The 24,017-nt window shown below is 43.5% G+C and overlaps 2 protein-coding genes and 1 long non-coding RNA gene across 3 annotated transcripts in view; all 3 read right to left on the bottom strand.

Annotated features, from left to right (window-relative positions):
- Positions 1-1,362, bottom strand: part of LOC130090617 (sushi, nidogen and EGF-like domain-containing protein 1) — a 72,125-nt gene extending 70,763 nt beyond the window's left edge. The window contains exons 1-2 of the mRNA XM_056258070.1: positions 1,336-1,362; positions 1,179-1,211 (exon numbers count right to left, since the gene is read on the bottom strand). The gene's annotated coding sequence lies outside the window, so the exon portion shown is untranslated. The remainder of the gene's footprint in view (positions 1-1,178; positions 1,212-1,335) is intronic.
- Positions 1-24,017, bottom strand: part of LOC130090616 (uncharacterized) — a 145,557-nt gene that overhangs the window by 50,791 nt on the left and 70,749 nt on the right. The gene's annotated exons all lie outside the window — the stretch shown is intronic.
- On the bottom strand, positions 5,555-6,280 carry LOC130090619 (uncharacterized). The gene is made up of 3 exons (XR_008807717.1): positions 6,195-6,280; positions 5,720-5,818; positions 5,555-5,615 (listed from the first exon to the last, which is right to left on the bottom strand). It is a non-coding gene; the product is annotated as an uncharacterized LOC130090619 (long non-coding RNA).

Raw genomic sequence — 24,017 nt, 5'->3', positions numbered from 1 at the left:
CATATGCGGGAAATTGGGGGGGCTGAGCTTCTGGTAAAGGTTGGTTGAATGAAAGGAGTCCGTTATAATTAACCTGAAATAAGAGAAATCAGTTCAAATCCACCAGTAAGGTATTCAGTTCAATTCAATTCAACTTTATTTGCCATGTATACAGATACTAGGAATTTGATTTGGTCTTCTCCATGCAGGCAACACACAGAAAAAACAGAAGGACAAGAAAACAAGGACAAAAACACAGCACAAAGACAGACAAAGACATCATGAGCAACAAGCCAATATGAATGCAAAACAGTGTTGTGTTAAATAAAATGTATTCCAGGTTTAAAAGTCATTTAGGAGGGCTATTACTTGGGGGAAAAAACTGTGGCGGTGGCGAGATGTTTTGGACAAAATGGCCCTGTACCGCTTTCCAGAGGGGAGAAGATTAGACAGACTGTTGGAAGGATTAGAGGGGTCAGCCACAATCTTCACAGCTCTGTTAATGGACCTGGACCTGTGCAGATCCATGATGGAGGGCAGAGGGCAGCCGATGATTCGCTCTGCTGCCCGGACTACTCTTTGTAGCCTGGCCTTTGCACGGGCTGATGCAGAGGCAAACCAGACCGTGAGGGATGTTAGCACACTCTCAATGACCGCTCTGTAGAATTGTACCATAATGGGGGGACTAAGCAGTAAACCTTTCAGGCGGCGGAGGAAGAACAGGCGCTGCTGGCCTTTCTTCTAGTTATCACAACATTTGCATTCATTTTAGACTAGCAATGGAACTGGAATTGGTGAGAAATGGAATTCTCACGTATGCGTCGTTGTACTTGCGGCCAAAGAACATAAATGGCTTGGAGAAGGAAACATATATGTAGGTTTCAGTATCCATTTCAAGCTGTTCTATGTCTCCTGTCGCTGAGCCGAATGGATAGAATATCGCTGGTGCTGCAAATAGAATCAACACAAAAAATACAAATCAAGATGTAAGTGTATACAAGTCAGAATATCATAATTACGGTGATTCTAACGCGAACGAATCATTAATTCAAAAGTCAACAAATACCTGTCCATGCAGTTGTTGAAATGGCTGTTAAAGAAAAAGAGTATTCAATTATTTAACACTTCTGTAAAGTACATTGAAAGATGCATTGCACAGTCATATATGATGAGTCGTCTAACAGTCGCAGCATTTTTACTTGTCGAGACTGTGGTGGTTGCTGTGGTGGTTGCTGAAAGAATAAACACAAATACCATTAAATACCTCATGAACACACTTAAAGATTGTAAATGTGTTTCCTATGTATAACATAGTGGTGACAATAATGGGTTATCCATGACTCGCAGCCGTATTACCTGGTAGGACTGTGGTGGTTGTAGTGGTGGATACTGAAAGAAAAAAATGTGTCATAAAAAAAAAAAAGAACATTAAATTATAAAACACTTATGTAAAATACATAAAAAAGTTTGCATGGGTGTATGATATTTGTCTTGCAACTCAATTCATTCGCCCCATCAGGGACGGACTGGGACTAAAAAACGGCCCTGACTATGACTAGGCCCGGCCCAAAGCAATCGGTGCGCGGAAACTCGACAACAACAACAATAACGCCTGCCGCCTGGCATGAGTGTCACAAATTTAATTGTGGCTCATGATACTACCATCCAAATTATAGCTAACAGCATATAATAAAATCTATTCCAGCTGTCTTAAAATGAATGTATTACTTAATAATCTTAATTCATTTATGCAGTAATTAATCTTAGCTACTGCACAAATAATAATACCACATCCCAAATGAAAATACACCATTACAAATGTAACTTCTGTATTCAAAATCTTCAAAGTTTGTAAGCATCAACTGTAACGTTACCAACATTTTTAAAAGTAAAAGCACAACATATTTCTTAATATTAGCTACTGCATGTGGAATTTTGCAGCTAAAATGTTGAAGTTTAGCTGTTTTAACTACTGTAATCATTAAAAATGTTGCACGCTGAATATCACTTCCTAACGTCATCCCTAGCAATTAAGTAACTTGCAAAGTAATTTCTGATTAATTCGATTCGGGAGTAGTAGAGATAAAAGCCCGTCCGCACTGACAATTGATTGGTTGGGTCCTTACATGCGCTTCGTGAGGCACACGCGCACACACACGCAAGGTCTCTCGCTCGCTCCCTCTGCCGTGCGCGTGCTACGCATGTGCGCTCTTGCTCGCTCTAGATTCCAGGAGATTTTAACTAATTTGCGGGACTCAGGGAGCCGCTATCAATATGCGGGAGACTCCCGGAATTTCTGGGAGACTTGGGATGTCTGTGACTGCGTGTGTGGCGGGTGGCGGGTGGTGGGCCGGCCCGCCGGCCGTCCTGGAGTACCGGCCGTTCTGTGATTCTCCAGATCACACAGATGGCCAGTCCGCCCCTGGCCCCATACATTAGAAATAAACACAAGCCAGGACATGTTTTAGCTTGCAAAAAATAAGATATTTGAAGAAACTAGCTTTACAAGCACAAAACTGCCCAAGACATTCAAGGTTTCCATTAAAAGCAATGGGTTTACTGGCCAAATCAGTAAATTTCAGCAGTTATTTTACTATGGCAAGGCAAGGCAAGTTTATTTATATAACACATTTCATACACAATGGTAATTAATATACTATTATAGTTTCTATATTTCTATTTTCAGTATTCATTTCACTTTTGTTAGGATTCTGAGATATTTTGTGTGTTTGTATCAATTGTCCTTGTGTGTGGGTGTGTCTTGCTCTCTTTCTCTCTGTGTGTTGACAAGCTTGTTTCAGAAGCTCTGTTAATCTTTGGAAGACTGTGATTGGACCAGCTATGCACCTGACCTGGATATAAGGACTGCCTCTGACACACCATGGTTGCCTTTGAGCCTCGCTGACTTTGTGCTTTATGCCTTTGTGTTTAGCGGTCGTACCGTTTAGGTGCTTCTCTTCAGCTTTGTTTGTTTCACCATTATTTAATTGAGTAAGAGTGTTGTGCCAGAGAGATTATTAGTGTTTAGTGAAATTGAGTAAGTGTTTGTTGAATGTAATCCTACTTCTGGTTTTCTTCTATATCTGATTATTGCCTGATTGACTACGTCTTTGGATTCCGATTCTAACTTGTCAACCTGATACTATTTTAAATGTGTGTAAACATTCTTGTAATTGTTACCATATCAAGGGATGTAGGGGGTTTGACGCCTATTTATTTGTATTTATTTTTCACTTTGTTTATGTGTAAGGGAGTTAGGTAAGTTAAACTGTATTTTCATTTCTTTCTTTTGTTAAAGGTCATTTAGGTTCTTAAAAGAAAATTGTTTTGTTTGTTATTTTGGCCTTGTCTGCCCCTGACGCTAACCCTTTATGGTCAATAAAATTCATATTACTCGTTATCTCTCTGGTAGTGTGACTCTCTTCCTTTTCCTGTTGCGGCTGACCCCTAGCGGTCGTAACACTTTGCAGTGTAAATACAGCCAAAGACTGTGATAAACTCATGACTAATTACATGGTGTCAGGACTGTGGTGTTTTCAGTGGTGGTGGGTTCTGAAAGAATAAACACAAATACAAACGCCATTAAATTCCTAATTAACTCACTTGACAAGAACAGTTTTCTTTCCTAATGAAGATGCTCACTGACTTCTCAGGTTCATATTGGGTTTGTTCAACTGACACCAGAAACAACATTTTGTAAACAGATATGGTTCTAATCTAAAGGTCTAAGTACCTCACAATGTTCTAGAGAGAATTTAAGTGGACAAATAATTATATATTGAGTCATATATGAGAGTCATCATCTATATTTTTGGTCTTTTTTCTTGAAAGAGAAGTGGGGTCAATCCATCTCAAGTGGTCCAATGGAAGGTCTAATATAAGCTTAACACATACTGTAATTTACTGTATGAGTTAAGACAAAAGTTTATTATGAGCTCAAGAATAACAGACCTCAGCTAAACGCAACAAAATACATTTTCTGAAGAGACATGATCTCTTTATTTGATGAACAGATTGAAATTAGGCTTTTTTTTGTACATATAACATTTATCAACTCACTCATCAGTTGTGGTAAACGGAAGCTTAAACATGCTTTGAGCTTCTGCAAGAACCAATGAGGTTCATTCTTGTGTTACGCAGCACCTTTGAGCTTCTGCAAGAACCAATGAGATTAATTCTTGTGTTACGCAGCACCTTTGAGCTTCAGCAAGAGGTTTGTTCTCTCGCTTCAAGCAGGTTCGGTTGAGCTTCTGTTTATGTCCACTAATCAATGTTTATATGTGAATAAAAGCCTAAATTAAATCTGATCATCATATAAAGCATTCGTGTCTCTTCAGAAAATGTGGACTAAACCACTTGATTCATACGATCTCTTTATGAACTTTTTGAAGCTTCAAAGTCGTAGCTGTCAATGGAGGGACAGAAATGGGACAGAAATCTATCAGATTTCATAGATTGGAAAAAAGTCTTCTTTCGAAGATGAATGAAAGTCTTATGGGTTTGAACAACATGAGGGAGAGTAATTAAGTAATTAATGACAATTTTCATTTGAACTTTAAAGACTGCAAAAAAGTAACATATCAATACACATTTTTGTCTATAATAATAGTGTTGTGACTGCAGTCCCGACTGAAGGCTTGATGGCTTTGTGTCTGTCCTAACAATGTCTTTCAGCCAATCACAGATGGCAAAGATGGCGAGTCTGCATCAACTTGATCAATTTATCAACAATTCAAATGTTTCATGCATAATCATTACTTTCGCAGGTTCTTTGTGGCAAGCTTTATTTCAGGTGTTGCGTGATATCTCTGCGCCCAAGTAGCAGTGCTTCGCCTGTGCTTCGCCTTTATTAATCATTTATAATTATTAGTAATTTATGTAGTTGTCATTTGGTTTACCATTTAATCCTTTATTCAAATTATTATTTCTTGATTTACATTTATTATTTTATCCTTTTATCATTATATTATTTTTTTATTATTAATTTATGTCATTTTATGTTTTTATATTACTTATTATTTTATTATAATACACAAATATACAATGCTTGCTATTGTTGTTTAATCGTATGATTGTGAGGTTTTAAGGGATGTTTGTCTTCATGAATAAGTAAGATCACAGGACGATGTTGTGAAGCAGTAATTTTCCATTGTTTGTGCTTTGGTATAATAATAACACTGGTTGGATTTGTACTGGTCAGATGAAGTCTGAGCATTGAGTAGTGTAACATCTAGATGAAGTCTGAGCATTGAGTAGTGTAACATCTAGATGAAGTCTGAGCATTGAGTAGTGTAACATCTAGATGAAGTCTGAGCATTGAGTAGTGTAACATCTAGATGAAGTCTGAGCATTGAAACATACGCAACTAAGATTATTCAATAAAATCTGCTCTTTTTACTATCATCACTTCATCTCCTGCTTCTGCTCTTCCTTGGTTATCGCAGTCAAACTCTCAGGATAATAGAAGACTGATTTCTACTGGCAGGGATTTAGTCTCCGGGGTCGGATCTAATATATCTGATATATATCTAATATCTAATATGTAATATTTTTGACGTTACCTATAGCCTGTGTTGTTGTTGTTGTTTCAGTTGTTGCTGTGTCAGTTGATGTTTGAGTTGTTGTTTGTGCCCTAGCTGTTAAAGAGAAAGAGATTATTAAATTCAGAAACACAAAATTGTATGTTTACAGTATATTTTGCCACATAAAGACTGATAATCAAACAGAAACTAAACCTTACTCAGTGCCAGGACTGATACGAACACCAGCAGAAGCTGTGAAACCAGAAATAATCTCATGATGAAGTCGGGGATAAAACCAGCATGTAGGAGTCCTTCTTCTGTAATCAGAGGGAGATTTATTATTCTCACTATATAGATGTTAACCTTGAATAATAGAAATAATAATAATTTATTAGAAATTAAATATTTTCAATATATATATATCTGTAGGAGCCAGTTTTGAAGCGACTGGAAAAAAAGGCAATATTCTTTAACAATAAATTACTTATATTATAACTATATATTATTATTACGTATTACTGATTAATAAAGTTGAATATTCATTCTAATTGCTTTATATGTTTTTATACATTTATAGCAAAATCCTTATAATATCATAATTTAATATTGTAGTTCATTTCATTACACAAATAAGGACAAATTGTGAGAGAATATAGCTTATGGAGCAACATTAAATAGAAAGATTTGACTTACAGTTCTTCTAAGCTGCTCTTGCACCTGCTGTGGGTAAGCAGGAAGTTTGACTTATTTTATACACGTCCTGGCACTGTTTACAGGGAAAACCTGCCCTGGAATGGAAGAAAATATTTTTTGTTGAAACACAGCCAGCTAAAATTAGAAAATTAGAAATTAGAAACTCCTATGACACATGATTCAGTACCTGGAACATTCTGTGGGTTTTTTTTTTATCATCACACACCCTAAGAATGTCTGTGCACACATCTCTTGAGCGAGCTCAGAAAGAACAGAATTGGCAATGTAGTATTGTCATCAATTTATTTGTCCAATATTAGTTCAGTAATATTAAATGCACGTGGAATTAATGCTCCAGTTCTTTTTACACTGATGATCCAAAACATTATGACCAGTCACAGGTGAAGCGAATATCGTTGATCATCTCCTAACAAGGCCACATATTAAGGTCTTGGTAGATTAGATGGTAAGTGAAGACTAAAATTTCATCTTTGAATATAATTTCATTAATTAATATTATGTATCTGTATTATTATTCTTTATTTAGTATTCATAATAAGTTGTATTATCTTATGAAGTTTAAAATGCATGAGTAGACTATAGATTGCATGGACACATGTGTTTAAGGAACATATTTTAGACACAAGGAGGGTAGCTGGGAGGATTATGTATTCTGCTTAGAGGTATGTAATGTTCACTTAGCAGAGAGTTCCAATGATGAATATACTTCAAATGTGTACAGTTGGTATGCTCTTTGCAAGAAAATGAATGTTTCAACTGATGCAAATGTACCATTTGTATACCACTAATGTATACACTGAGAAATAGTTTCTTAATGTGGAAAGTGGATTGTACCATGTGCATATACATTTCATTTTAAGCATAAGCAATATGTTTTGTTACCTTACAAGGAAGCTGTAAGACTCTCTGTGATGTATAAAAACTCAATCTTACTGTACTACAGCAGAGAAACATGGAGGCATGACTGGGTGAGAGGAAGGAGAAACACGAAACGCATAGACCTGGCATGAATATAACATCTTCTCAGAGTTTCTCTCCTGACATATAAGAATAAAAATCTTTCTTGGCAAGATAACTGGTGTCTGGTCCCGTGAATTAAATAATAACGGGGAAAAGGCTTAATTCCAAGTCTACAATTTGGCGTCACGAACAACAGGATCGCATCTTCAGGCATTTGTCTCAATCATTCAAGGTAAGACTTTTTCTTTTTCTAAAATAATTCTAAGTCTGCCTGATGATTAGACATTGACTGAAACTGCTTAAAAGAACTGTGTTATTTAAAGTACCAGTTGTGTTGCCAATGAATATATGTCAGACAATTAAATTTGGCTTATTTAAGTTGCTCTGATCAGTAAAACCTCTAAAATATTTGAATGATGCTTGGGTAAAAGTGGATCTTTTTTAGAAAGAAGACCATATAGAATTAGCTATAAGACGGTTAAGCTAGGCAAATTTGCTTGTTTACAACTGCGACGTGGTTGGATTGTGGCGGGACTGTCTAAAAAGATGGCAGAATGAACCCTAAAGCATCCAACACACAGAAGATTCGTTCTCAGAAGGAGACGAGGAAAGTGTAACAAGCAGTGATTTATAGCGGTTTAAAGTGGCGGGTCTGTGCTCTGAGTTAGTGCAGTGCAGTATATAGAAGATACGAAGAAAACCCTAAAACGTTTAAATACGCAGAGGATTGAACCCTTAGAAGAAGGGTATCAATGAAAAAAAAAAGAGCTAGAATCGCGGGCATTCTGATTTTGACCATAAAACTGTTCAAATGTTTGAGGATACTGATCTGAGTTGAACTTAAAGAAAAAAGAAAAAACAAAGAAATTAATCTAAGATAAACTAGAGGAAAAAGAAAGAATAAACTTATCTGAGTTAAACTTAAAGGAAAAAGAAAAACAAAGAAATTAATCTGAGATAAACTAGGAAAAAAAGAAAGAAGAAAAAATGTATCTGAGTTGAACTAAGTAAATTAAAAAGAAAAAAGAATAGATAACTAAAATATAAGGGATAACTTGTTTTTAATCTTTCTTTAAAATTTTCTTTTCCCTGAGTTCTTATAGGGCTTAGAGAAGAGAGAGAGAGAGAAGCAGCCCCTCCCTTTGGAATTCACTCTATATACATACACACACACACACACACATATACGCACACACACATAGCCCTGCTGTTCTGAGCACAGAGACACAGAGTGACAAATTCTTTGAAACATGGGAGAAAGTGTCTGTAACAGCAGAACAATATCTTCTTGGTACCTGGAAAGGAAGAGGAAGAAACAAGCTAAACTTTTGAAAAAAGGTCTGGATATCAATGCATCTATGGATGAGCAGTTAAGCTGGTTCGAGTCCCAAAAAGACAAGATCAAATCAAAAGCATTCCCAATACTGGCGGCTCATTGGATTGTGAAACAAGGTGGAATTTTTTGCGATATGAATGGTGGTCCAGTTCCACTTGCTGAAGCAATGAAGCCTCAAATTGAAGCATATACCAAATTGAACAAAATCATGTCTATTAAATGTTCAGATGAAGCAAATACAACCAGTGAAGATTTATTTGATCCAGATTGGACAAATATAATAACTGAAGCTGAAAGAAAATACTCACAACCACCAGTGAAATCCGCAACAACTGTAACGCCTCCTCCTTACAACCCAATTTATCCAACTTTGCCTGAACAATGTACAAGTTCATCTAAACCTCTGACACAGCCTCAAGCTTCGAGATCAAATGGAGGTCCAGTTGACAAAATGTATATTGCATCTGCACAAGCAGCTCCGGTAATAACAAGATCTAAAACAGTTCAGCCAAACAGAGACATGCTGCGATGTACACCAGCTCGGAATTATGATTCTGACTGGGGCGATGAGACAAAAGATGACGACATGATCACAGTTGATAAGATCGGTCCTGAATTTTCTTCACCTGCGATTAAAAGGGAAGAATCTGAAATGATGACAGAAGAAAGACCATTCACACCAGGAGAACGTCAAGCCATTCTCACAGCCTTGCCTCCTCTGAAGAGACAAGATCCAAACACAGAGTTTTGGCGAGAATTGGACTCATTAGTTGAAGCACATCAAATGACATTAAGAGATATACACACCATTGTGAAAGCTAAAATCCCAAGAGACCGATGGGAACGCTTGCCAGCATCGATAACAACAGCCCAGTGGGTAGACTTGTGGGTCGACGGCCAGGGAAGACACCTGGGTCTTTGGCAAGCATTAGATGAGTTCCGAAAAGTAATCCAAGAAATCTTGGGAAGTGGTAAAATTCCATTCACATCAGTGACATTGATTAAGCAAAAGGATGATGAATCTCCAGATGAATATGCTCTGCGTAAGTGGAATGCTTATGAAAGATGGGCCCTCTGTGCTAAGAAACAACCTGACAGAGATGATGTACAGTTCACTGACACACTTGTCGATGGTTTCAGCACAAAATACCAACATGCCTTATCACTTGGAGTCAATCCAGGTGAAACATTTGACCAAATTATGCAATGGGCTGGCCGCTTAGAGATGGCTATGAGATCAAATAAAGAAGAAGGAAACAAGCCATATCGAAGAGGAGTGGCAACAGCTCAATACAACAAGGACACAAAGAATAGGGTGATTTTCTGCAGCAACTGTGGAAAGCGTGGACACTCCAAAATAGATTGTTGGGCTAAAGGAGGTGGAGCAGAAGGTCAAGGTCCATCATTTAGACAGGTCAGTGCGAAAAACCATGAAGAAACCACTCAAGGGAAGACATGGACTGAAGCACAAGTCCGTCAGCTCATTGAGGGAATTATGCGTCCGCAATAGGAATCAGCGGCCCCCTGTATTAGTAAGAAAAGAGACAATCGCCTTTTCGTCAATGCATTAATAGGGGGCCACCCATGTGACATCCTTGTTGACACAGGAGCAGCCATTTCAATAACAGATCTGAACCTACCTACAACAGATGAAACTATGGAAGTTGAAGGAGTTGGAGGAGGTATCACAAAATTTCGCAAAAGTATTCAAGTTCCACTGCAAATACATGAAGATGAAGTCTTATGGACATCTTTCTGGGTTGGGCCGAATTCACAAGGAAGCCTTATTGGCATGGACATTCTTCCATTGTTGAACATGATCATATTCACTGACAGTCGTCAAATCGCTACAACAGCTGGGATAATACCACACGAAGATCGCACATGTAATTTAAGTTCTGTTGGTACAGCAAAACCAATCATCAGAAATTGGGGAAAAGATGGTGTGTGGGGTCTTCTGTGCAGTTTATATTCAGATGTTTGGGCTAAACACAAATTGGATTGTGGCAAAGCCAACATTGACCCCGTTGTTATTGAGGGACCGATACATGCCCCTCATAAACAATACCCTATCCGACCTGAAGCAAGACAAGCCGTGGAAGAGATAGTGGCAGACTTGGAAGCTGAAGGAAACATCAGACAAACTTCATCTACCACTAATAGTCCTGTCTGGCCTGTCAGGAAATCGGATAACTCATGGAGATTAACCATTGATTACACAAGACTTAACAGTGTAACACCAAAACCGCATCCTATTGTGGCCAATCCTGCCACCATTCTGAATGATATTCCAGGAAATGCAAGAATTTTCACGGTACTAGATGTACTGTCAGCTTTCTGGTCTATACCTATTGATGAAAAATCTCAAGAGAAATTAGCCTTCACAGTAGGCGCAAAACAGTATGTTTGGAACAGACTCCCACAAGGTCTTAATCTTTCCCCTGTTGTATTTCATAGAACTTTGGATCAGTTCTTAATGGAGCAAAAAGCTGAGATTGAGAGTTCAGGAAGTGTTTGCCTCCAATATGTTGATGACTTGTTGATTGCAAGCCCAGATGAAAACAGCCATATATTTGCTCTGAATGTTGTCCTACAAGCCCTTAAGAAAGGAGGATTCAAAGTCAACCCTGACAAAGCACAGCTGGCCAAAACCAAGGTTATCTACTTGGGCCAAGAAATATCTGTCGAGGGAAGGAGAATGACAACAGAGCGTGTAGAGGCATTACGGCAACTCCCAAAACCTCTAACAGTTACAGGAATGCGGAAGGTGATGGGACTTTTCAACTATTGTCGTCAGTATATTCCTGATTTTGCCAGCATCACTAGCCCCCTCATCGACTTGTACAAGGGAGGAAAGCCTGGAGTGGAACAGATAAACTGGACACCGGAAGCTGAGGAAGCGTTTACTTCTATGAAAGAGAAACTGACTTCAGCTCCAGCCTTGGGACTTCCTGATGGACGATTGCCATTTCATTTGTGGACCAGGGTGGGAGACGAGTCCTACTCAGCAGTACTGTGTCAAAAACCAGGTGATCGATACAGGCCAGTTGGATACTTTTCCACAAAGATTCCTGTTACAATGATTGGTCAACCACGATGTATACAAGCCCTCGATGGTGCCACATGGGCAGTGGATGCTGTTGAAAATCTGATAGGAGCACAGACTATCATACTGCACACTCCACACAGCATAGTGACGTTGTTGAACAATACAAACATCAAGACCATAACTGACGCGAGGAGAGCAAAATGGGAAGCAACTTTGTTAAACAAGGATTTGAGAGTGGAAATCATCAGAGACATTTCTCTTAACCCTGCAACAATGATGCTGGAACCACATGAGGGAACACCACACGAGTGTGAAAAACAAGTTGAAGAGGAAAGTCTTGGTCCTGTTAATCCAATCGCTCTTGAAAATCCAGATAAAGAGTTATGGGTCGATGGATCCAGTTATTATGTTGATGGAAAACGACATACTGGGTGGGCTGTAGTGGAAGCTGATGGAACTGTTGTGAAGAAAGGAGCTCTTTCTGGGCAATTTTCAGCACAAGTAGCTGAGCTCATAGCACTTACGGAAGCTTTTGAACTATCGGAAGGAGATCGAGTTAACATCTATACAGATAGTCGTTATGCTTTTGGGGTGGTCCATGACTACCTAGCTCTGTGGAAAAGACGTGGACTTATCACCAGCAGTGGGAGCGAAATACAACATGCTTCCATAATTCGCCGTTTGATTACAGCATGTCACTTACCCAGAGAAGCAGCCGTGATCAAAGTAAAATCACATCAATCTGACAAGTCCAAAGAAAGTCAAGGAAACACGGCAGCAGATGCAGCGGCTAGAGAAGCAGCTCTACTTCCTCTTACTCCTGTTACCTTGGTAAAGGAAAACAGCAAAGATAATCCTGAGCTCCATCTTCTGTCATATCAAATGGAGACAGATGAAGAGAAAGAGCAATGGATAAAAGCAGGAGCGAAAGAAGATGATCAAGGTATCTGGAGAATTCCAACAGGACAAGTGGTGATGCCTATCGGAACAAGAAGAGAACTGATGCAGCTGTATCATGGAAAAGTGCATGCTGGAGCAAAAGCAATGAAAGCTCAAATCAGCGAGACTTGGTGGTGGCCACGAATGATGAGAGACATTGATGATTACTGTAGGAGATGCTTGATCTGCATGAAAGCAAATGTGGGAAAATCTGTAAAGGTGCGAATGTCACATGCACCCAGACCAACAGGTCCATGGACACATCTCCAAATCGATTTCACAGGACCTTTATCACCCAGTGGAGGGTATCAATACATACTTGTAATCATGGACAGATTTACTAGATGGGTGGAAGCATTCCCTACAAAAACTTGCACTGCTGAAGCGGCAGCACGAGTAATGGTGGAAGAAGTTTTTCCTCGCTGGGGTCTTCCATATGAACTTGATTCTGACAATGGAACTCATTTCACTGGAAAATTGATGAAGGAAGCAATGAAATTGATGGGAATTAAACAGAAATTCCACATTCCCTATAGGCCAGAAAGCTCGGGCATGGTAGAGAGAATGAATCGATCATTGAAAACCGCACTTACCAAAGCCATTCTGCAAACTGGTCAAGGTTGGCATAAGTTATTACCTGCTATTCTGTGGAACTTGAGAGCAACTCCAAACCGAGTTACAGGACTAACCCCTTTTGAACTAATGACTGGAAGAGCAATGGTTCTACCTCCTGATGCTCCGCCACCTGCGGGAACAGGAGGAGACTCTACTTTGTTCCAAGAAAAGTTACGACGCTATCTCGCAATGCTGGACAAAGCTACTAAAGACAATAACAAGAAAGTGCGAGAAGCTCAACAGCAATGGGATGAAAAACACACCACTACTGACATTCCACACATTCCCGAGTTAGGCAGTTTTGTTATGATCAAACGAATTGCTAGGAAAGGTTTAGAGCCTAGATGGGAAGGACCATACGAGATACTCCTAACTACTGACACAAGTGTTTGTCTTAAAGGGAAGGGTGTAGGAACAGACAGATGGTATCATTGGTCACAAGTTAAACCTTGCTTAGTGAATGAACAAAATGATAATGACGGCTTATGGCCTGATATTGAGCACTGTTCATCCATTAGCTTTAAAGATTGGGAACAAAGAAGTGATGTTTAATTATTTCTCTGCTTCCATTTCAGGAATCAATTCCATTGACATTGATTAGAGATGGTTGCAAGTTATTCTCGATACCCAACGACAATGGTATGCTTATTTTTAATTTTACTTGGCATTTACCAAGGAAGCCAAGCTTTATGGACTCCTCGAGTTCAAGAAATCAATCGGAATGCTACTCTGAAATCTGGCCAACATTTTAATCTACCCTTTATTTCCAAATGGGGATTATGGGATTGGGTGCCACGTAATGATAAAGATCTTGCTAAATATCGTGAGGACATCTTTGGAGGATGTAACTTTTATCATCAATGTTACAAAAGCAGAGTAATTTGGCCTGTGAAAGACGGGGGGTATTCTGGTAGTGCTCAAAGACGAGAAATTTGTTCAAAAGGACAATGTGAAGTTGTGGGGTTAGACCTCATAACGTTTACTAATGTGGAAATTAATTTCATTCTGAATCGTACTCACATGCTTACAATATGGGATTCGTTGGCCCAAGGGTGTATTTATTAGGGGTGGAACGGTACATGTATTCGTATTGAACCGAAACGGTACGGGCGTCACGGTTCGGTGCACGAATTTGCACGCAGAATACACGGTACAAATAAAAAAACCCTCTTAAATAGCGATAAATTTCGCTCTATTCGCTTTTGGTGTGACTGTGAACGCAGCAATGAACAGGCTGCGATCAAGATTGCAATGCAGGAGTGTGTGTGTGTGTGTGTGTGTGTGTCTGTGTGCGCGAGAGAGAGAGAGAGAGAGAGAGAGAGAGAGAGAGAGAGAGAGAGAGAGAGAGAGAGAGAGAGAGAGAGAGAGAGAGGCGCGATGAACAGTGTGTGTGTGTGCGAGAGAGAGAGGCGCGATCGAACAGTGTGTGTGTGTGTGTGTGTGTGTGCGCGTGCGAGAGAGAGAGAAGCGCGGGCGCGATGAACAGTGTGTGTGTGTGTGTGTGTGTGTGTGCGCGCGCGAGAGAGAGAGAGAGAGGCGCGGGCGCGAATCGCGCGATGAACAGTGTGTGTGTGTGTGTGCGCGCGCGTGCGAGAGAGAGAGAGAGGCGCGGGCGCGAATCGCGCGATGAACAGTGTGTGTGTGTGTGTGAGGCACGGGCGATCGAACAGTGGAAACGTAAAAACATACTCCGTAATTTTTTTCATACAGGACATCATTAAAACTGCAAATTGTTTACTTATATTTGTGTACACTCGCAATAAAACACAACATTGTGCTTTTGTCACACTCTAAACTCTTGTCAAACTGTAACCTACAACTGTTAACAAAAGTTTTTATGGTAGTATTATTTTATACGGAAATCAATTATTTATAATTCAGATGAGAATAAAGTTAGTTAATTAAAATGAAGGAAAACAAATATCTTGATCTGAAATAGCAAATTAATTTTAAATTCATTCAGGTACAATTACCAAACATATCTCAAGGTCTTTTCGTCTTTTTAATAATTTAATTAATAAACTAATTATATAAAACTACTGTCAGTGCACTACAAATAAACTGGTTCTATGCCTTTATTAATAAAACTTATTTAAAAAAATACAAGGCTTAAGACATTTATAAAAATGCCTTCTGCATTTTTGCTTTGCTTTTCACTCCATTGTACCGAAATCGTACCGAACCGTGATGTCTGAACCGAGGTATGAACCGAACCGTGACTTCTGTGTACCGTTCCACCCCTAGTATTTATCCCATAGTGTTGCCATGTGAAGGGTTTCTAAGGGATACTTCCTCGGGGACAACAAGATTCAAGGGAAATTATGTACGAGTATGGCATTCAGAAGATGAGAATGAATATTGTGAGACTGAACTAGAAACTGGGGAAATTGGAAGGTGTTTTTATCTTTCTGCGGAAAAGACAAACAAAGCTAAAACATGCCCAAATACAACTATTGCACCAGCTCATGGTATTTTGTTAGCAAAAGAAACCAAAACCTTGATAAATGAAGCCCACATGGTGCGGCAACGCATAAATTATAACTTGAAATCCCTTCTTACTGTTTTTGATCAGTCTTATTGTGGAAATTTCACACAAATAAGGGGTTGGTTGGAAAAAGAAGTTAAATATTATACCTCTGGAGATCCTCTGAGTAGTAAAAATCGTAAACCTCGAAGTATATGGGGAGACATAGCGGGGGTGTTTGGTTCTGTTAATTCAATTAGCAATACCGCTCAAATTAATCAACTAAGTGAGTACACTCAGTGGGTGGGAACAATGAGTGGGAAAGGACTCACTAAGGCCCTTCAAGGTACTCTACATATTATAGCAGCGGGTCAGCATCTTAATAATGCTGCAAAGGAATTGGCAGATGCATTAACAAAATCGTCTGATTTTGAGACGCATCGTGCGGCGTGTTTATTTTTAGCCCAGAATTTAAAGGATCAAATGGTAGAGGATATTCAGGTTATTCGAATGGGTCAAGTTCCTGAACGGATAGCGGAATCTTTGTTAATGGTTTTCGGTAATCAACTTAATTTGACTTCTGCTAAACATGTCCCGTTAGTTAAAATTGGCATTAATGAGAATTCGTTGTCAGGTTCTGGAACATTACCTTTGACTATGATATGGCCTCAATATGGGAAGCGCAATATTATGACAGTTAGGCGATTCCAATCAATGGGTGTTAGACAAGGAAATTCAGTAATTAGATTAGGAAGGAATGGATATTGGGCTGAAGGTGAAATGCCGATGATTTCTACCACAGACTGTTGTGTTGAGGAACATGAGTGGGTAATTTGCTCATGCTCTACAATGTTTAGTCTATCTCTTAATGGTTCTGCAGTTTGGGAAGTAGTTCCTTTAGATCAAGCCACAGGTGCATGGCAGGTGTCAGAAGCACAGTGGTGCATTTTACATGATGGGAAAAGTGAAAATATGATATACGGAGGGAAGTTGTGTCCAATTCCTCCTGATCCATTTTGTCTTGAGATTCTCTATCCTCTTCACTTGGGTGGAATTCATGTTCCACATGTGCAATTGTTGCAGTTAGAGCCACAATGGTGGAATAATGATTTAGTAGAAGAAAGGAATTATGAACTCTTTGAAATGGTTAGAAGAGTTAAAAAGAGTGTTAAAGCAGCTCAAGAGGAGGGAATTCAAGCAATGGGTCATGTTATCGTAGCAAACGGAATAGCTAAATTGATGTCTGAGAGAAAATTAACACAAATTCCGGGAAATCTATCATGGTCGGAATGGATAGTTTTGACTATGGTAGGTGTTTTGCTGTTTCTATTAACAATACAACTCATCATATGTGTTACTAGAAGGAAGAGTACCAAACCTGTTAAGTTGAATATTATTAACCAAAAGGATAGAACCGAGAATGGGATATACGGAGTGAAATAGGAGATTTTACACATTCTACACTACGAAACACAACCTCACAAACAATGAACACCCGCTTACTGATTTACAACCCTAAGGGATAGGATCCTTTAACATCAACATTTATTTTTGTTTATTATTTTAGCACGGAACTGAAGGAGTTAATTACTTAACGAGTTCAGGCACGGGCAGAAGATTTATTACTTTTTCTTTTCTTAGATGATTGGGGTTCATTTTAAATGCTTACACATAGACGTTAAATTACACATAGCATGCGGGGACATAACATGGGTTGGGTTTTTCGTTTTCCTTTCTGTTTCTATTCTTCTATCCTTTGTCTATTTCTTGGTCTGCTATTTCTTCTCCTCACTATCACTTCAATAGGTTGGCCACCTGGGGATGATGGTGTGGAACTGACGGCCGTAGTTCCAGTGGAGGGAGATGAAGACTAAAATTTCATCTTTGAATATAATTTCATTAATTAATATTATGTATCTGTATTATTATTCTTTATTTAGTATTCATAATAAGTTGTATTATCTTATGAAGTTTAAAATGCATGAGTAGACTATAGATTGCATGGACACATGTGTTTAAGGAACATATTTTAGACACAAGGAGGGTAGCTGGGAGGATTATGTATTCTGCTTAGAGGTATGTAATGTTCACTTAGCAGAGAGTTCCAATGATGAATATACTTCAAATGTGTACAGTTGGTATGCTCTTTGCAAGAAAATGAATGTTTCAACTGATGCAAATGTACCATTTGTATACCACTAATGTATACACTGAGAAATAGTTTCTTAATGTGGAAAGTGGATTGTACCATGTGCATATACATTTCATTTTAAGCATAAGCAATATGTTTTGTTACCTTACAAGGAAGCTGTAAGACTCTCTGTGATGTATAAAAACTCAATCTTACTGTACTACAGCAGAGAAACATGGAGGCATGACTGGGTGAGAGGAAGGAGAAACACGAAACGCATAGACCTGGCATGAATATAACATCTTCTCAGAGTTTCTCTCCTGACATATAAGAATAAAAATCTTTCTTGGCAAGATAACTGGTGTCTGGTCCCGTGAATTAAATAATAACGGGGAAAAGGCTTAATTCCAAGTCTACAGTAAGCAAACAATCAGTTCTCATAATCAATGTTTTGGATGCAGGAGAAATGGGCGGGAATGCGGATCTGAGCGACAAGGACCAAATTGTTATGGCAAGGCGACCAGGTCAAAGTATCTCTGAAACGGCAATGCTGTTTACCAACAGTGGTCTGAGGAGGGACAAACCATAGTTCTGAGAGATGAATGAAGCTGGTAAACCTTGGAGAGCAGGCTTGACTGCATAGGGCGCATTTCACCCAAACCTTCATTAGCTTGAGTCGTTAAATTGCTCCATGATGCAAACCACTTTATATAAAACACTGGCAGAGACATCTCTGTCAGTCTTTCTTTTTTCCATGCCCTAGTTATTCTTTAAAAACATTACAATCAAGACAATTCTTAGTAAGGGGATGGTTGTAACACTTTTTAAATAAGTGTTACAACCCACCCCACCCCTGTCAGCCAATGTTTAGCTAGCTGTATTAGCTTAGTGGTTTGAAATTAGCATGGGGGAAATGCATCACATATTGCCTAAGAAACGTCTCGGTTACGGATGTAACCCTCGTTCCCTGAGTAGGGAACGGAGACGTTACGTCGGATGACGGAGAATGGGGGTTTCGCCAGAAAGCCAATCCTCTTCGAGTATTAAAAAACGAGCCAATGGCAAAGAAATGCCATGGGTCTGCGGAATTTGCATAATGTATCTCCGCCCCACCGCGTGGGTATTTAAGGAGAGACACCTGCAACAGCAGATCATGTCTTCGCTGAGGAGCCAAGACTGAACTCAGGCGTCGACCCAGCGGTACAGCGGAAGTGGCACGGAGACGTAACGTCTCCGTTCCCTACTCAGGGAACGAGGGTTACATCCGTAACCGAGACGTTCCCTTTCGTAGTCACTCCGAGTTACGTCGGATGACGGAGAATGGGGGTCCCCGTGTAATCACGCCACCTTCACAGCTGTCCTCCAGTGCCCTGCGAAGTCTGACCTCCCTGTCGTGAAATAGGCACGGATGAAGGAGTCCTACTTAACACAGGAATGCCAAGGTACACTGGGAAGCATATCTCAGGGGAGATATGCCGCAGCATGCCTACCCGTAGGGAGGACTTAAGAATACACATATGGCCCGAGGGGGCTTCATATGGAGGAACACTGGAGTGACCAACCCGTAGGGGGGCATCTACTTTCAACTCCAGGAGTGGCAAGGTGGCTTGCCGAGGGAAAGACACATGCTCAAGGAGGCTTACAGTGGAAATACACATGTGGGGGTTGCTCGGAGGAGGAACCATGCACACGGAGGCACCTAGCCGACGCACAGGCAATAGACACTGGCGCCAGCGTCAACAGTGCTGGAGGAACTCAGGGCTTCAGAGAGGAAGGCTACCTGAGGAAATATCGCACGTATCCAGTCCGTGGAGTGGAGTGGCGAGCAAGCGAAGACACCTAGCGGTTCCCGTGTTAGCTTGAAAAAGACAGTACACGGGAGGAGACTGGCTCCACTCGGAGATTGTAAAATCTGGCGAATGTGTTAGGTGTCGCCCAGCCTGCAGCTCTGCAGATGTCTGTCAGCGAGGCGCCACGCGCTAAAGCCCAAGAGGACGCCACACTCCGGGTGGAGTGGGCGGTCACACCAAGGGGGCATGGTCGACCTTGCTGCTGGTATGCCAAAGCAATGGCGTCCCCTATCCAGTGAGACAACCTTTGTTTGGAGAGAGCCTTTCCCTTCAGCTTCCCACCATAACAGACAAAGAGCTGGTCTGAGGTCCTGAAACACTGCGTCCTATCTACGTAAGCACGGAGTGCGCGTACTGGACAAAGCAGTGCCAAGGCTGGGTCTGCCTCCTCCCGGGGCAGCGCTTGCAGGTTCACCACCTGGTCCCGGAAGGGAGTGGTGGGAACCTTGGGCACATATCCAGGCCGGGGTCTCAGGATCACGTCAGAGTGACCGGGCCCGAACTCCAGGCATGCTTCGTCAACGGAGAATGCGTGCAGGTCCCCTACCCTCTTGATGGAGGCCAACGCAACCAGGAGCGCTGTCTTCATTGACAGGATCTTAAGCTCAGCTGATTGCAGAGGCTCAAAGGGAGCCCTCTGCAGGGCACTTAAGACCACTGAGAGGTCCCAAGAGGGAACGAGAGGAGGGCGAGGAGGATTCAGTCTCCTCGCTCCTCTCAGGAACCTGATGATCAGGTCGTGTTTTCCAAGAGACTTACCTTCAACTGCTTCGTGATATGCGGCGATAGCGGCCACATACACCTTCAGGGTGGAGGGAGACAGCCTTCGCTCCAACCCATCTTGCAGGAAGGAAAGCGCAACACTGATCGAGCATCTCCTGGGGTCTTCTCGGCGAGAAGAGCACCAGTTAACGAAGAGGTTCCACTTCAACGCATAGACATGTCTCGTGGACGATGCTCTAGCGGAAGTGATGGTAGCCGCCACCGCTGGTGGCAGGGTACTCAAACCTGCCTCGTCTCGTCCAGGAGCCACACGTGGAGTCTCCAAAGATCGGGACGAGGGTGCCATAGGGTGCCCCGTCTCTGAGAAAGGAGGTCCTTCCTCAGAGGAATTGGCCAAGGAGGTGCTGTCGCGAGGAGTATCAGTTCGGAGAACCAGGTCTTGGTGGGCCAGTATGGGGCGACCAATATGACCTGCTCCTCGTCGTCCTTGATCTTGCACAGAGTACGTGCGAGAAGGCTCACTGGGGGAAACGCATATTTGCGTAAGCCCTGCGGCCAGCTGTGCGCCAGTGCGTCCGTGCCGAGCGTGCCCTCGGTCAGGGAGTAATACAGGGCGCAATGGGATGAGTCGTGGGAGGCAAACAGATCTATCTGTGCGTCCCCGAACTGGTCCCAAATCAGCTGGACCGACTGGGGATGGAGTCGCCATTCGCCAGAGGTTGGCCGGAGCCGTGACAGCTCGTCGGCTGCAAGGTTCCGCACTCCTGGAATGTAAATAGCACGAAGGGACCTCAGGTGCTTCTGACTCCATAAGAGGAGGTGGCGTGCGAGTTGCGACATACGGCGAGAGCGTAGACCACCCTGACGGTTGATGTACGCTACAGTCGCGGTATTGTCCGAGCGGACAAGTACGTGTTGACCCAGGAGCAACGCGTGGAAGCGGTGCAGGGCAAGGCGTACTGCCAGCAACTCGAGGCAATTGACATGCATGAGGCGCTGGGGTCCTGTCCAGGAGCCAGCGGCTGCATGTCCATTGCACATGGCGCCCCAGCCCGTGGCAGAGGCATCTGTGGAGACGACAACATGCCTGGAAACTCGTTCTAGGGGAACTCCGGCCCGTAGAAAGCTGAGGTTCCGCCACGGGGTGAAGGTCTAACGGCAGGTTGTAGTTATTGGAACTCTGAGCGTACCGCGATGCCATGCCCACCTCGGGACCCGATCGCGAAGCCACAGCTGAAGCGGTCTCATATGAAGCAATCCGAGTGTCAAAAGTTTCAGTGGGACCGCATTCTTGCCCTCGAACTGTCGAAGACAAGTCAGCAGTGAGTGTGCGCGCTCGCTCGTAAGCTGCGCGGACATGGCGACCGAGTCTATCTCCATACGAGAAAAGAGATCCTCTGCACGGGGCAAAGTTTGCTCTTCTCCCAGTTGACCCGAAGGCCCAGACGGGCTAGGTGCCGGAGCACAAGGTCTCTGTGTTCGCAAACCTGAACTCGAGAGTGAGCTAATATTAGCCAGTCGTCGAGATAATTCAGGATGCGAACCCCGTGTTCGCGTAGGGGAACAAGGGCTGCCTCGACGACCTTCGTAAAGACGCGAGGAGACAGAGCCAACCCGAATGGGAGAACCGCGTACTGGTATGCCAGCCCCTCGAAAGCAAACCGAAGAAACGGTCTGTGTCGAGGTAAAATGGAGACATGAAAGTAGGCGTCCTTCAGGTCTATCGCTGCAAACCAATCCTGTGGCCGCACGCATTCGAAAATGCGTTTGGCCGTGAGCATCTTGAACGGCAGCCTGTGAAGGGAGCGGTTCAAGACGCGCAAGTCCAGGATTGGCCGTAACCCACCGGTTTTCTTGAGGACAATGAAGTAGGGGCTGTAGAACCCTGACCTCATCTCGGCTGGAGGGACAGCCTCGATTGCACCCTTCGCCAGCAGGGTAGCAACCTCCGCTCTCATGACCGGGGCATTGCCACCGACCATAGTAAAGCGGACTCCCCTAAATTGGGGAGGAGACCGTGCAAACTGAATCGCATAGCCGAGCCTGATAGTTCGGGCGACCCAACGGGACAGATTGGGAAGCTCTAACCAAGCCCCCAAAAACTGATCCAGCGGAATCATCCGAGCCACAGACGTCCCCCCGGAGGGGCAGCGAAGCGGGGTGACCGGCACAGGCAAGGGTGGCATAGCGGCCCTGAGCGTGTGCACAGCCAAGCTCCGCGCCCTGACAGAGGAGACCAGGGAAGGACCAGCGTTCCGCGGGGGTCTGCTCTGCCAGGGGTCTGGCGATAGAGGGGGATGAGAGTGGTGTGGTCCGGGGACGGCACGCACTGTCATCCTCGCCCTCAGAGACAGAGCAGGACGAGAGTGGCGAGGCACGGGGGCGTCGCACACTGTCATCCGACTCTGTATGCTCAGTGATGGACATTTCGGTTCTTTCTTTAACCACATTAGGGTGCTGCCCACCCGTGGGTGAGCAGCGGGGAGTGGAGAACAAAAGATTCTCCCCCGGCCCTCCACCGGGGGAAGGAGGGGGCCTGCAACCGCCTCCTGGGAAAAAACCGACACCATCACTGAGCAGCCCGTCTCAGGAACGCCGCTTGGCCTGGCGTTTAGCGGGGCGCGGGGCCTGAGGGGGCTGGGGCGCCTTCCTGCGGCTTCCTCCACGACGCGGCCCGGGTGAAGGCTGCTGCTGGGGCCATGCGGGAGGGGCGGGAGCTGCAGGAGGGCGCCCTCGGCGGCGAGCAGGCTGGGGCGTCTGTGCCGACGGCTGGGTGGAGGCAGCAGCTGGCCGTCGGGGCAGAATATGTTTGATCGCCTCAGACTGCTTCTGTGCGGTTGAAAACTGCTGGGCGAAGTCTTCAACCGCTCCGCCGAAGAGGCCGGCCTGGGATATGGGGGGGCGTCGAGCAGACGAGTCCGCTCAACGTCCCGCATATTGGCCAGGTTCAGCCAAAGGTGACGCTCCTGGACCACATTAGTGGCCATCACCTGACCCAGGGAGCGTGAGGCCACCTTCGTCGCCCGGAGAGCGATGTCAGTGGTGGCACGCACTTCGTCGAACGTCCCTGGGTCAGTCCTGCCCTCGTGCATGTCTCTGAGCAGCTGGGCCTGGTAGACCTGTAAGGTGCTCATCACATGCAAGGCGGCAGCCGCCTGTCCTGCAGCTCTGTGAGACCTCGCCACCATAGATGACGAGAATCTACAGGCCTTGGACGGGTGCTTAAGATTACCACGAGAGGATGCGCTCTGAGGACACAGTTGCATCGCAACAGAGCGCTCCCCCGGGGGAATCCCAGTGTACCCATGGACAGCTGCGCCATCGAGGGGAGGAAAGGCGGAGAAAGCTGACGAGCGTTCACGGGAGGTCAAAGGAGCCTTCCATGATCTCGACAGCTCCTCATGCAGCTCCGGGAAGAAAGGAATTGGGGTTGGCTGAGGCCGTGAGGCGGCAGCCGCACCCAAAAACCAATCGTCCAGCCGCGAGCGCTCGTGGCAGGGCGGAGGGTTCCACTCTAGCCCGATGCTCACGGCTGCCCGGGACAGCATGGCTGTCATCTCGGGATCCGACACGGGCAACGCTGGGACTCCCGAAGGAGGCAACGCAGCCGCATCCTCACTTCCCGAAGACTCGAGCCCACCTTGTGATGCCGCGATCGACATCGTGTCATCCTCTGGAGCACCGAATGAAACACGCGGGGCTTCCGAAGAAGGACCCGCCTGAGTCACCGCGGCA

The sequence above is a fragment of the Rhinichthys klamathensis genome, unplaced genomic scaffold (assembly GCF_029890125.1).
Source record: "Rhinichthys klamathensis goyatoka isolate OS25496 unplaced genomic scaffold, OSU_Roscu_1.1 h1tg000148l_1, whole genome shotgun sequence".
NCBI lineage: Eukaryota > Metazoa > Chordata > Actinopteri > Cypriniformes > Leuciscidae > Rhinichthys > Rhinichthys klamathensis.
The sequence above is the reverse complement of the archived record's forward strand: the minus strand, read 5'-3'. Positions and strand labels throughout refer to the sequence as shown.